Raw genomic sequence first — 14,843 nt, forward strand, 5'->3', positions numbered from 1 at the left:
TCTGTGCAAGGCTGCCCTGAATTGCTTCTCTGACCAACCTGTAGCTGTGCCTGGGATTGCCCTGACCCAGGTGTAGGACCTTGCACTTGTCATGGTTAAACTTCATGAGGTTGGCATCAGCCCACCTCACAAGCGTTTCAAGGTCTCTCTGGATGGCATTCCTTCCCTCCAGCGTATCAACCGAACCACACAGGTTGGTGTCATCGGCAAACTTGCTGAGGGCACAATCAATCCCACTGTTCTTGTTGAACAAGACCAGTCCTAATGCAGATCCCTGAAGGACACCACTGTTTTCCAACTGGGCATTGAGCTGTTGACTACAACTCTTCGTGTGCGGCCATCCATCCAGTTCTTTATCCACCGAGTGGTCCATCTATCAAATTGATGTCTCTCCAATTTAGAGACAAGCATGTCATGTAGGACAGTGTCAAATGCTTTGTACAAGTCCAGGTAGATGACGTCACCTGCTCTACCACTGTCCATCAGTTCTGTAGCCCCATCATAGAAGGCCACCAAATTGGTCAGGCAGGATTTCCCCTTAGTGAAGCCATGCTGGCTGTCACCAAGCACCTTGTTGTTTTTCATGTGCCTTTAGCATGCTTTCCAGGAGAATCTGCTCCACGATATTGCCAGGCCCAGAGGTGAGACTGACTGGTCTATAGTTCCCTGGGTCATCCATTTTTCCCTTCTTAAAAATAGGGGTTATATTTCCCTTTTTTCAGTCATTGGGAACTTCACCTGAATGGCATAATTTTTCAAATATGATGGACAATGACAACTTCATTCGCCAGCTCCTTCAGGACCTGCGGATGGATTTCATCAGATCCCATGGCCTTGTGCTCATTGAGGTTCTGAAGATGGTCTCAAACTGGATCCTCTCCTACTGTGGGCCTAAGGTCTTCATTCTCACAGTTCCTGCATCTGCCTTCCAAGACTTGGGAAGGGGGGGGGGTCAGAGCACTTGCCAGTGAAATGGAGGCAAGGTAGTCATTAAGAACCTCAGCCTTCTCCAAATCCAGGGTAGCCAGTCCTGATAGGTTCCAGAGAGGGCCCATGTTGTCCCTAGTCTGCCTTTTATTTGCAATGTAATTATGGAATCCTTTCCTGTTATCTTTCACATCCCTTGCCAGATTTAGCTTTCCTAACCTGGTCCATAGCTTCCAACCAGTTTTTTCCTTGAAATAAGGAAAAAAAATAATCCAACTTTGCCTTTAATGTTCTGTCACTCATTCTGTTGCTTGTGCTTAAAACCTCTGTCCTTGAAATGGAGCAAGAATGATTCCCTTTCCTTTTGCCTTTCCCCTTTTGTAAAGACTCTGTATTGAACAAATAATATTTTTAATGTGTATTCTTAATATTTTTAGAAGTTATTGAATTGCCTGTCTGGATGCTCTTATCACTCCCCCTTCTCAGATGGACATAGCAGAGAAACTATGATGAAAGGATCATGGGTTGAGATAAGGACAGGGAGATCATTCACCAGTTAGAGTCACAGGTGAAACAAACTTGGCTTGGGGAAATTAATTTCTTACCATTTAACACCAAAGTTGGATAATGAGGAATAAGAACAAATCTAAAAACACCTCCCCATCCCTCCATTCTTCTCTCAAATTCTCTAGGTACTGTCCCCCCCACCCCCCAGCAGCTCAGGGGGTTGGGGAATGGGGATTGCAGTCAGTTCATCACACATTGTCTCTGCTGCTCCTTTCTCTTGCTTCACTGTGGGGCCCACCCACAGGAGACTGCCCTCCATGAACTTGTTCCTGCATGGATCCTTTCCCCAGGGTACGGTCCTTCAGTACCAGACTGCTCCAGTTGGTCCCCCACAGGGTCACAAGTCCTGCCCGAAAACCTTTTTCAGTGCAGGCTCTCCATGTGGTCACAGCCTCCTTCAGGCATATCCACCTGCTCTGTTGTGGGGTCCCCCACAGGCTTCAGGTGGATATCTGCTTCACTGTTAACCTCCATGGTCTTCAGGGGGACAGCCTGCATCTCCATAGTCTTCACCAGGGTGTTCCAGCATCTGGAGCACCTCCTCCCCCTCCTTCACTGAACTTGGTGTCTGCCGAACTATTTCTCTCGCATATTCTAACTCATCTCTTTTTTTGGTTGCTGTTGCCCCACAGTTTTTTTTCCCCTTCTTAAGTATGTTATCACAGATGTGCTACCACAGTCTCTGATTGGCTCAGCCAACCCTGTCCACCCCCCTGCTACCAAGATCTTGTTACATAAAATCAATACACTCTTCTCATCCTTCTTTTTATTTTCTGTGAACAGAACACCTGCAATACATTGACAACATTATTGTGTGGGGCGATACAGAAGAGAATTTTTTTGAGAAAGGGAATAAAAATCCAAATCCTCGTGAAAGCCAGTTTTGCCATTAGATAGAGCAAGGTTAAGGGACCTGCACAGGAGATAATTTTTTGGGAATAACATGTAGGGATGGACATTGTCAGACCCCACAGATGTGATAAAAAAAATAACAGCAACGTCTCCACCAACTAATAAGAAAGAAACACAAGCTTTCTTAAGTGTTGTGTGGTTCTTGAGAATACACATCCCAAACTACAGTCTGATTGTAAGCCCTCTCTATCACGTGACCTGGAAGAAGAACAATTTCAATTGGGGCTGAGGAACAACAAGCCTTTGAACAAATTAAACAGGCTGTGAAGATGAGGAAGTCTGGTGTGTACTTCAAGGGGATTTAATTTCGAGTGAAATCAGCCAGCAAACTCAATGAAGTCTGTGGAGGGTGGGGTATAGATGCTCTCAGGACCATCTATTGTGGCTTAAGCCCAGCTGGTAACTCAGTACCAGGCAGTCACTTCCTCACACCCCCTTTTCTTCCCTCCCTGGGCGGGATGGGGAGGAGAGTCAAAAGAATGTAAACCCCGCAGATTGAGATAAGAACAGTTTAACAACAAACAGCAGTGTCCAGTGGACAACAAACAGGAAAGTCCAGAGGACGGCTATGAGGATGATAAGGGGGCTGAAGCACCTCCTGTCTGAAGACAGGCTGAGAAAGTTGGGGCTGTTCAGCCTGGAGAAGAAAAGGCTGCATGGAGACCTCATAGCAACCTTCCAGTATCTGAAGGGTGCCTACGAGGATGCTGGAGAAGGGCTCTTCATCAGGGACTGTAGTGATAGGACAAGGGGTAATGGCTTCAAACTAGGACAGGGGAAGTTCAGGTTTGATATAAGGAAGTCATTCTGTGAGGGTGGTAAGGCAATGGAACGGGTTGCCCAAGGAGTTTGTGAATGCTCCATCCCTAGCAGTGTTCAAGGCCAGGTTGGACAGAGCCTTGGGTGACACAGTATAGGGTTAGGTGTCCCTGCCCATGGCAGGGAGATTGGTACTAGATAATCTTAAGGTACTTTCCAGCCCTAAGTATTTGGTTCTGTGATTCTATGCACAATGCAATTAACACCCACTGACTGATACCTAGCCTGACTCAAGCAGTAATCAGTCCCTTCCAGGTAACTTCCCCCACTTTATATACTGGGCATGACATGCTGTGGCATGGAATACCCCTTTGGCTTGTTTGGGTCAGGTGTCCTATCTCTGATCCCTCACAGCTTCTTGTGCCCCTCCTCACTGGCAGAGCATGAGACTGAAAAAGTCCTTGATCAAGGTAAGCATTACTTAGCAACTACTAAACCATTGGTGTGTTATCAGCATTATTCTCAGACTAAAGCCAAAACATAGCACTGTACCAACTACTAGGAAGAAAACTAACTCTATCCCAGCTGAAACCAGGACAAGATATTAGGAAGAAATTCTTTACTGTGGGAGATGTGAATCACTGGAACAATTTGCCCAGGGCAGTTGTGGCTGCCCCATCTATGAAAGTGTTCAAGGCCAGGTTAGATGGGGCTTTGCGCAGCCTGGTGTAGTGGAAGGTGTCCCTGCCCATGGTAGGGGGGTTGGAACTAAATGAGGTTTTAAAATCCCTTCCAACCCAAATGGTTCTATCATTCTATTGTAAAATGTTGCTTACTTCATTATAGATATCAGATTCTGATAAGGGGGTTTCTCAACCTTGCAAGGCATATCTTCCCTGGGGTGGGTGGGGGGTCACAGCTGTGCAGCCTGCTGCTTTACAGGACACCTCAATGGGCCTGTGTCTGGGAACTACACATATTTAGTGTGAAGTGATTGACTCATAGGCAAACTTTCTTTTGATGTATGTCCAGCTGTGGCAGTTTTGTCTGGACTGCTACTTTTATCTCATGATAAGGCATGGCCTAGACTACTTGATTCCTGAGAAGATATGGCCTAGCACAATTCTCAAGGTTTGCACAGCAGGGTTGATTTCAGTCAGGCCTACTTGTCTGTGATGAGTGAACCAAAGTACTTTTCACTTGGAGTGGATGCATCCGTCATATACTCTCAGATGAGAGATGTTCCATAGAAAATTGCTATCTATGGATTGAACTAGTAGTTGATGAGCTTCAGTACCTCATAGCTATTGCCTATATCCCTGATGCATCATCTGACTTGATCAAGAAGTCCCCCTGTTCTCCAGTGAAAAGTTTTCATATGACCTTGAGATTGTGGTTTACCCGCAGCCAGCAACTAAACACCAACAGATACTAGAGCAGTGATTTTCCTTGGTGGATGGATGCCTTTTGGTTGTTGTTTTTTCTTGCAGTTCCTGTAATCTAGCTTCTAGTCTCCAGGTAGGTTTACCATTCAATTTCATGCAGATGGTGGCATGTGCTGTGTGCCACTGGTAGCCCTCTCCCTTGAACAGAAAGGCTGACTCTTAATAGTCAAGACATTGGTCAGTATGAGTAAGGAAGTCCTATCCTTATTTGGCGTCTGGGACAACTGTTGGGACAGTTTCTCCACAGCTGAGATGCAGGCCTGTAGGGAGGAAGCGAGATTCTCTTCAAGTTCTGAGTTAGCTGGCCAATCCATCCATGGTGCTTCCATGTCCCTCTAGCTCATTATCACCAGGGTGTTGGCGTATGATATTGGTGCACTCGATATAAACTTTTGTCACATGGACTGCATGCACTGGATTTCATCTGGGTTTTTGGATACCTGCTATATATTGTCTCTGTCATGGCTAATTCCCTCAGATGGATGCCTCTCTCAATGGTGGTCCACTTGTTTCAGGAATTTGCAATATCTTCCTTGAAGGGATACCTATCCTTCACACTTCACAGGAGTTGCCTCCAAAGGCTGAGGACTCCTGCCCATTTTCCAGTCCCTTTGTCAGTGGCCTTAATCCCTATCAAGGGATTCCAGTTGTATGGCTTCCTTACCCTCTAATTCCTGACTGTTGGCCTCAGTATCCCAGCAGTGGAGCAACCAGCTGATAATTTGCTTGCCTGGTTGACAGCTTTGCATATCTCATGCTTCACTTAAGGATAGGGATCAGGTGGTTTCTGTCTCCTTTATGGCTTCAGTCCATTCCCCCTCCTGCTCTTGTGACTGCTCTGCTGCAGAACAGGTTGCCTCTTTTGATTCTTTCTTCTGCTCCCTCTTAGGAGAAGCTTCATTCCTTAATAAACGAGTTGATTTCTGCTTCCATCGTTTCTTTTTAATTATGGAGGTGGATGGGTTTCTGGTTTAGCCGCAGTGTCTATTGGTATGTTTTCAGATCTAGAGACCTTCCTTTCTCCTTGATGGTGCTGAATAGTACAGAGCAGTGTTTGGTAGGTGCAGACCAGGCCCCAGCACAGTGTGATAAGATGTGCCTCTCTGGAATATCCAGACCATCTTTTTTTTTTCAAATATTCTATTGCTTCATCAGGATCTGGGAGTGAAGTCCCAGACCATTGGAGATGACAACCTTTCTACATACCTGCCCATGTTCTCCCACATGCCTTGACACCCATAACCAGACTGCCTCGGGGGCCTGGGTGATATTCCTAAATAGTTGGTTAAACTTGGAAGAAGCCAAAATAGTATTCCAAAGAAATGCCACATTTTGGTTTCCAAGGATGTTCAAGACACTGAAAAGTTATTGCAACAAGGGAGAAAACATCATGAAGAAGTTGGTGAAGGTGCTGTTCTGTATTTACTAAACAAAAAAAACCTCTCAGAGGAAGTGTCTCCATGAGATGTTTCCTGAAGTACAGTAATGGCATTAGTACAGAGCTCAAATACCAGATAAAGCTCAAAGAGTGTTTTAGTAATAAAACTCCCAGGCAAAACACTGCTAAGCACTACACAGCACAGAAAACTGCAAAAGCCAAACCCAGTCTTGTACAGCAAAAATGAGATCACAGCACAGATCAGAGAAACTAATGATGAGAATAGATAAATAAGTATTGTGACCAGCAATTGTGGTGGTGCATCCCTCTCCCCCTTTCCTGGAACTCTCTGCTTCCCCAGGAATTCCTGTTAGCCCTCAGCCTTTGCACTGGCACAAGGAGCTGGATGACTGAGAGCTCCCTGGCTGTACCAAGAACTATGTTTGTCTGGCAAAGGTGAGGAGCATCACACAGAGATCTGGAATGTTGGGTACTATCTGAACTAGGAGCTCTGCTGGGGTGATCAGTCATTCAATGACAACCTGGAACATAAGCGTTGTGCAACTGGTAGATCTGACACAGAACTGACGCCAGTATGGAAATTCACTGATAACTAAAGCCAATCATCTTATGACCCTGTAAATAGTGGTCACAAGAGAGAGACCCTCTGTGCTCTCCTGGACCTCAGCAGGCTGCGACAGGGTATCTCCCTCAGTGGGATGCCTCTCAAGAGTCCGTAAAATCTCAAGTTTATGAAATAGGAGGACTGTTTACCTGTTACTTCTGCTCACTAATAGTCAAGACTGTTGAGAAATACTGAGAAAACTGATGTGAATATTTTCACTGAACCTGAGGAAATTTTTCACCAGGATACTTTTTTATATTAATATTTATATACAAATGTATGTACATAGAATCATAGAATAGTTAGGGTTGGAAAGGACCTTAAGATCATCAAGTTCCAACCCCCCTGCCATGGGCAGGGACACCTCGCACTAAACCTCTGGCCTTAAACACTGACAGGGATGGACCATTCACAACCTCCCTGGGCAACCTGGGCACAGAGGTGAGACTGACTGGTCTGTAATTCCCTGGGTCATCCATTTTCCCCTTTTTGAAAATGGGGGTTATATTTCCCTTTTTCCAGTTGTCGGGAACTTCACCTGACTGCCATGATTTTTCAAATATGATGGCCAGCGGCTTAGCAACTTCATACACCAGCTCCTTCAGGACCTGCGGATGGATTTCATCAGGACCCATGGACTTGTGCACGTTCAGATTTTTAAGATGGTCTCCAACTGGTTCCTCTCCTACAGTGGGCCCAAGGTCTTCATTCTCACAGTCCCTGCGTCTGCCTTAACAAGACTTGTGTGGTGCGGTCAGAGCCTTTGCCAGTGAAGACTGAGGTAAAGAAGTCATTCAGAACCTCAGCCTTCTTCAAATCCTGGGTGCCTAGTTCTCCCGAGAGCTTCCTGAGGAGGCCTACGTTCTCCCTAGGCTGTTTTTTATTTGCTATGTACTTGTAGAATCCCTTCTTGTTATCGTTAATATCCCGAGCCAAGTTTAATACTAACTGGGCCTTAGCTTTCCTAACCTGGTCCCTAGCTTCCCAGACAACATCCCTGTACTCTTACCAGGCCGCCTGTCCTTGCTTCCACTTTCTATAAGAATCTTTCTTCATTTGAATTTTCCTCAGCAGCTCCTTATCCATCCAAGGAGGTCTCCTGGCCCTCCTGCTGCACTTCCTTCTAGTTGGGATGCAACACTCCTGAGCTTGTAGCAGGTGATCCTTGAAGATCAGCCAAGAGTCTTGAGCCCCCCTGCCCTCTAGGGCTATATACCATGGAACCTTACTAAGTAGGTTCCTGAAGAGGCCAAAGTCTGCTCTCTTGAAGTCCAGGGCAGTGAGCTTGCTGTGCACTCTTCTCACTGTCCTGAGGATCTCAAATTTGACCATCTTGTGGTCGCTGCATCCAAGGCTGCCACACAACTGAGGAACCTTCTGGATTGCTTGTGCCAGGCGGTAGTGTCATTCCAACAGATGTCAGGGTGGTTGAAGTCCCCCATGAGGACAAGAGCCTGTGAACGTGAGTCTCTTCCTATCTGCCTATAGAGTGCTTCATCCGCGGGTTCTCCTTTGTCGGCGTGGGAGTCTCGGACAACGCAGGAACGATCAATGTGATCAGCGAATGCCAATTTATTACAAAGCTTTAACTCCTTATATACTATTTCTTACAGGCACTTACAGTGATTTGGCATATTATGATTGGATACATGTCTTGAAGACCCTTAGCGACTAACACACAATTGGTTAAGCACAGGTGTGAGAACTTGACCTCAAAAGCTTGCCAACAGTCCACAGTTCTCATTAACTCAGTGAATTACAGCTTCTTCTTATCTTGCTTGCTTAAGCTTCCTCGGGCCTCTCAAGGCCTTGCTGTATCTTTCAGGATTATTCAGTTTATGTACCAATTATCCATTCTCCTGTGAGAACACTGTCTCCAGATCTCCCCCTTTTTTTTTTTTTTTTATGTTTGGCACTTTTGGATGACACTGCTTGAGCAGGGGATTTGGGCTAGATCATATTTTCAACATATGCCAACTACAGGCTGCTGGGCCTGCCCCCTTTTTCTGCTGTATGGCTCTCTGGTAACGGGGGGCCATCCTTCACATCAAGGTCTAGCATGGCATGTGTCCCCACCGCTCCACGCCTGCTGTGTTGCAGCCCGCAGCGGATCTAAAGGTTCTTCTTGGTGGCAAACACAGAGGCCAGCCCAGTCTTGCCCTTGATTGTGGTAGCAGGTATTTTGTCAGCCTCAGTCCTTGCTCCTTGTTGTCAATGCAGAGTTTCACCTGCTTCATCCAATAACAAGTTGTTATTATATCAAAGCACACACAGATTTACATTAGCAGAGTAACTATTACAGGGTGCAGCAGCATGTTGAAGATGCTGATGCCAGCAAGGGACTAGCCAAGGAAATTTCTTACCAGTGGAATTCTCCCACCCTCTTAATTTGTTCCATTACCTGCTTTATAACACTGCCATTGTATTATAATATTTCTATCTTTTGCCTTAGCATGTTCTACCAGCTACTACATATTTGCATACTCTGACATCTCTTTTATGAGTGACAAATACATACAATACAAGGTGTAGTTTCTTATTAGCAACTGGATGGTAAATACAGGTGGTTTTATACACAGAATCAAAGCCTCTAACAATAGCTACTTTACAAACACACATATTCAAGCTGCTACTTTTCAGTTGCCCCTAAATGATGTTTAGCAATCACTGGTTTTTCTCTTCCTCTATCTCATTCTGCTTGGGGTATTCATGTTCAGCTCCTGTAGATGAGGCATCAGGTTCCTCCATTCATCTGTCCAACTCATGGCAAGGCTTGACAAACTGCAGGCAGTTGCCATGGACCTGTAGGCAGGAGGACACAAATACACTGCCTCCTCCAGGTTGTCAGTTCTTGAGAAGCAGACAGGTTAAACTATGAATTTTTAATCATTTCTCCCTTTTTTTTTTATCTGCCGCCATCTGCTGCATCTGATTCATGACCTTCCTCCAGGTGTCCCCCAGTTCTTTAGCGGGTTTATTCCCAGCAATGGTAGCGTCCCACAAAGAGTCCCCAATTTCCCTCCATTCACCAATGCTGAACATTAGCTGTGGGTCCTTAAGATGTCCTTTCTCCTTTGCCCACTGACATAGCTCTCTGAGCTTTTTCGTGCTCACACTAGCCTCTTGCTTATCAAGTAATTGTTCTAAAAGTGTGAGTGTCGCCTCTCGATCCATGGTGGATTTTAGAGTGCGGTCTTACCCGTGCAGGTGTGGGTGCACAGGCCACATCAGCAGTCCCTCCTAACGGAGCTTCACCACTTTTGCTAGTAGACGTTTCCTGCACTGCTGGCTCCTCCGCTTCCCCCGTCTGTGCCTTTGCTGCAACGGCCGGACACAGTTTGGAGAAGTCCAAGTCCAACCTCGAGTCCGTGTTCGGGCACCAAATGTCAGAGGAGCGACCCGAATCAAGAAGACAATCTCAATATGCGTTACGCTTCTTGTTTGATTTATTACACAAGCTCACCTAATTTATAGCATTGTTGATAGTTCATGCGACAGCAGTACATTTTTCATTGGCTACATACACATGTCCACGCGCCTGTCTATACATTGCTATTGGCTAAGCTAAATTTTACACACATATCTCTGCAACAGCAGGGTGCATGCCTTGCGATAAGCAGTACATTCCTTGTGGGCAGCAAGCTCCTGCTTCAACGTTCTGTTTTCATTTTTTCGACTCCAGGCCTCCTCGTCTCAGCTGAGTCAGAGAGAGTTCAAGGCTGTCTCACTCGACTCCAATCCTGGGTTGTGCAGGCCTTCATGTGAGTCAGAATTTATGTTGCCCAGCCCTTCATAATTCATATGCCCACTTTCTGCTAACCACTGTTCCACAATTCCCCCGTTTTTCTTTTGCACAACCCAGGATGCTTCCTGTCGCACAAGGAAAAATTTGCTAAGTGATCTACTAAGTAAGTGTTGCAAACATTGTAATAAGCAAGGTATCAATAGTAAAACAAAACAAAAGCAATCAATCCACATATGCATGCCTTAATCAAACTACATAGCCAACCACTTAACCCCCAGGTTGTGCTGTAGCCCATACAAACTTAGAATACTATCTACCGTAACATGTACATAACGCAAACGCCCAAACTCAGAAACATGAGTGACCGCCATTTGCCACAGCTTCAAAGCCCTCAAACCCCGAGGGTTGACCCCAAGTCCAAGTCCTGGTCCATGATTGCTGCACTGAGGACAACTTCAAACAATTCCAGTGGCTTCAGTCCATGTTAGTCGATACTGGCACTGTAGGCCTCGTGCATTTTAATGGAACAGAGCATGTGCCATCCGTGCAGCGTCAAATTGGCTGACGATAGGACGAACATGGCTTACGAATTTACCAGCTTTTGCGTTACCTTCATCTAACCCATCTTGACTTTTGTGGCTCCAAATATGAATGATGCAATATTCTGCTGAATGCTGGCGGATGGCTTGTTGAATTTGTTGAAAAAGAGTCATAAGATGCTCATTCTGCGTTTCTCTAATAAATTCATCTTTTATTCGTTGTACTACGCCCACCACATATAACGAATCAGTGACCACATTAAGTGGGACATGTAACCAATACAATATTGCCCAGACAACCGCAGTTAACTCTAAAGTTTGTAGTGAATCTCCTGACCTTGCAAAAAGTTTGTGATGTTTCCATTGATTGCCCTGGCACCATGTGACCACTGCACTAGCCAATTTTTTCCCTGCATCTGTATACACAGTTAGCCCTCCCTGAATGGGTCTCATGGATAACTTTGGTCGTGTTATCCATGCATTGGACAATAGCAACGAGGCTTCTTTTCCGTTAGGTAAATCCACCGAGACTTTCATATCGCAGCAAGGCCATCTGCAGGCTAACAGAATGCCGCATTACCCACTCTAGATCCTCCACAGCTATAGGAATGTGAATGCTAGCTGGCTCTTCTCCTGAAATGGCAAGTATGCGTGTTCTTCCTTTTCTAATGATTTGTCCAACCACTTCCATGCGTGTTTGAATGCTCTTGCGAGCTTGCAATGGCAAAAATAACCATTCCAAAATAGCCAAGATGTCTCTCCCATTTTTCTTTTGCCATTGCAAGATCACAGCAAACACTGACTGTGCATGAGAGATGACCATGAGATGAATAGGTTCGCTCTCCAGCCGTCGCTGTGCCCATCGGGTAGACATCAATTCATTAATTTGGCGGATACACTGATGTTGTTATTCAGAAACGAGTACTGATTTGTCAGCTTGTGCACCCTTTAGCAAAGGACGTAAAGGCATTAACTGTTCGTTAGTAATTCCAATAAGAGGCCGGACCCATTGCAAATCCCCCATTAGGGTTTGAACATCGGTCAATGTCCTCAGCTCTAGGTGCAATTCTACTTTTTGGGGCTGTACAACAGAATCAGATATAAGCCATCCCAAATACTGCCATGGTTTCTGTCTTTGAACTTTTTCGGGGGCAATCTGCAATCCTGCCTGAGACATGGAGTTAGCTATGATTTTTACATCCTCATCATCAAAGCCGGATTTGCAGGCAAAAAGAATATCATCCATTTAGTGGTAGATAATAGTCTGTTGCCATAATTTTTGTAACGGCTGCAAGGCCGCTGCAACATTAAGTTGACAGAGGGTAGGGCTATTTTTCATGCCTTGCGGTAGGACCACCCATTCATATCGTTTAGCTGGTTCAGCTTTACTGAGGGATGGTAAAGTAAATGCAAATCGCTGGGTATCCGCAGGGTGTAAAGGTATTGTGAAAAAACAGTCTTTTAGATCTATTATAAGTGGGGGCCATCCTGCTGGTAACACTGTTGGCAATGGAAGGCCGGGCTGTAAAGCCCCCATAGCTTGCATTTGATCATTTACTTCACGTAAATTATGTAAAAGTCGGAATCTCCCTGACTTTTTAGTGATAACAAAAATGGGTGTATTCCAAGAGCTTACCGATGGGTTAATATGTCCTTCTGTTAACTGCTCTTGAACCAATTCATGTGCCTTTTGCAGCCTTTCAGATGAGAGTGGCCACTGTTCACCCTGCTTTGCACAGCTACAAATGCCTGCCTGCTGGGCAGCAGCTACAGCTGCCTTCCTGCTTCAGCAGCAACCATAAATACCTGCCGGCAACTGCACTTTTGCATTAACCCTTTCTTGCCCAAAATGTTAAACTACTATCTATTTGAAACTTTTACATGAACCCAACAACAAAAAATACACAGAACACCGTCTGCCCTCAACACACACACACACACACACACACATATGGGATCCCACAAGCACACTCCACACAACTACAATATTTGAAGCACAAAATCCAGACAATCATTACTTCCGCTACACAATCCCATGTACAGAAAGTGACACAAGGACCCTGTGGAGACTAACAAGAAAACCAGCTCCGAGAAGCATCATCACAGTGCGAGGTCGCAGGCTCAACCTTAGTGGGCGTCCCCGCAGAGGCTTTGCTTCCCTCCACATTGCATGAGGCTTGGGCTTTTATACTGACTAAAATGCACACTAATTCCAACACAGGTGGCTAGCCTATACTGGAAGAAGTAGCCAGTAGTATTTATAAAGGTCTCCAAAGGTCGATAGAAACCTGGACATACTTATATTTACCAACTTCTAGTACATGAGTATCACAGAGAGACTGTATTAAATGAGTTGTATATGGGGTCATAAGTCCACAGTCCATCACAGTCTGCCCGATTCCCCTGATAAGAGCAAACGAAAGACCTTCTCACCACCAAAAAAGCATACAATACGTCTGTATCCCGCACTGGTCTCGCCTCCCTGGAGATTCGGGGGGTTCTTTTTGAACGACATTCAACTGTCTTGTGGCCAAATTTGTCACATCTAATACATTTGTCTGCAAAACCAGTAACACTACACCGGGGGGGGGGGGGTTGCTGAACTAATTTTCTTTACAGTACACTGTTTCTTTTTAAAATGTCCCGTCCATCCACAATTATAACATCTCATACCTTTAGTACCCCCATGATTGCCATAACCTTATTGTAGAAGGGGTTTAACAGCAGCGGCAAAGGCAGTAGCCCTGTATCCAGCCTTTTCCTCTGCTGTGCCCACTTTAAATCACATCTGAAGGTGGGGAGTAAGCAACGATTGAGCTATCATACAGATATCATATGGTGCTAAGGTATATGCAGAAAAACTACGTGTGATAATTGCCTGAGTATATGATGATTTTAACCCGTAGGATGTTACCGGTTGACGCGCCTCCTCTACTACCTTTAAATGCAATGACTCCTTCCCCCCTGTGGAGTGTTAAACACCGGGAATGCCGAGAGAACCATAGCTAAAAATTCCCCCATAACAATTGCATCTTTGGTCATCCCATGACAACGTTTAGCAGGGTTATTACCACAATCCCGTACCCTGTGCCCAACACCCCCTTTCCAGTCCCCCTTGGAAGTTTTGTTTGTTTTTTGTTTGGTTGGTTTTTTTTTTTACTACTGGATTGCAGGACGGAGGTTTCTTTTGTCCCCAATGCTTCTAATTTCTTCAGCAACTGTTGCAGTTGACCATCACTGAGGCCGGTTTGCTTCTGCAGATGAGCCAAACTGTCTGAACCGTCTGAGTCTGAGTCGGGGTCAGGGAGGGGAGGGTACAAGTCCGGTTCTGCCGGAGACTCTGGGTCTGGTTCCAATTCCGATTTGGGGTCTCCTTCCTCTGGGTTGGCGGTGTGTGTTTGCACTCTCTGCCTGTACTTTTAGGCGCAAGCGCCGTTTCACTTTATCTTCCCCCTTATGCCGAGGAGGCTTCTGTGATGTCATGCCAGGCGCAAGGTGGGGGCAAATACCATAGGTGTAGCAGTCTACCTCTGACTGACTTTGCGAAGGAGCAGCAGCCAGGAAAACAGATGCCACTGCTGCCCATTCTGATTTCGTTTCCTTTAAAGTCTCAGTTATTGATCTCCATAACGTAGAATACTTCAGGGCTTCCTTTGTCCCTTCACTAATCTCATCCCACAACGCCTGACCTATACGTTCCCATTCAGAAGCCTCCAAGGTAGCTTGCGCTGTGGGGCCCACTTTAACAGCCTCTGTAAGGTAGCACTATCATGTTGCAGTCCTCTCTTAGAGAGAATATGTTGGAGGGAGGAGCTCCATCACTGCCTGTTCCTCTTTGGATAGCAAGTGCCCCTTCTCCTCCCAGGCCGCTCACCTGATCAGGGCGAGATCCCACAGTTTGCAGACGTCTGACTTCACAGCACCAGGGCAGCGCTGTATTTCGGCC

The 14,843-nt window shown here is 45.7% G+C and overlaps 1 protein-coding gene across 1 annotated transcript in view; it reads left to right on the forward strand.

Moving 5' to 3' along the window:
* LOC133207236 (ras GTPase-activating protein 1-like) overlaps window positions 1-14,843 on the forward strand; it is an 88,019-nt gene that overhangs the window by 41,092 nt on the left and 32,084 nt on the right. The gene's annotated exons all lie outside the window — the stretch shown is intronic.

The sequence above is a fragment of the Neopsephotus bourkii genome, unplaced genomic scaffold, assembly GCF_033783945.1.
Source record: "Neopsephotus bourkii isolate Nb327-2 ecotype Australia unplaced genomic scaffold, CSIRO-AGI_Nbou_v1 NB_1844, whole genome shotgun sequence".
Lineage (NCBI taxonomy): Eukaryota > Metazoa > Chordata > Aves > Psittaciformes > Psittacidae > Neopsephotus > Neopsephotus bourkii.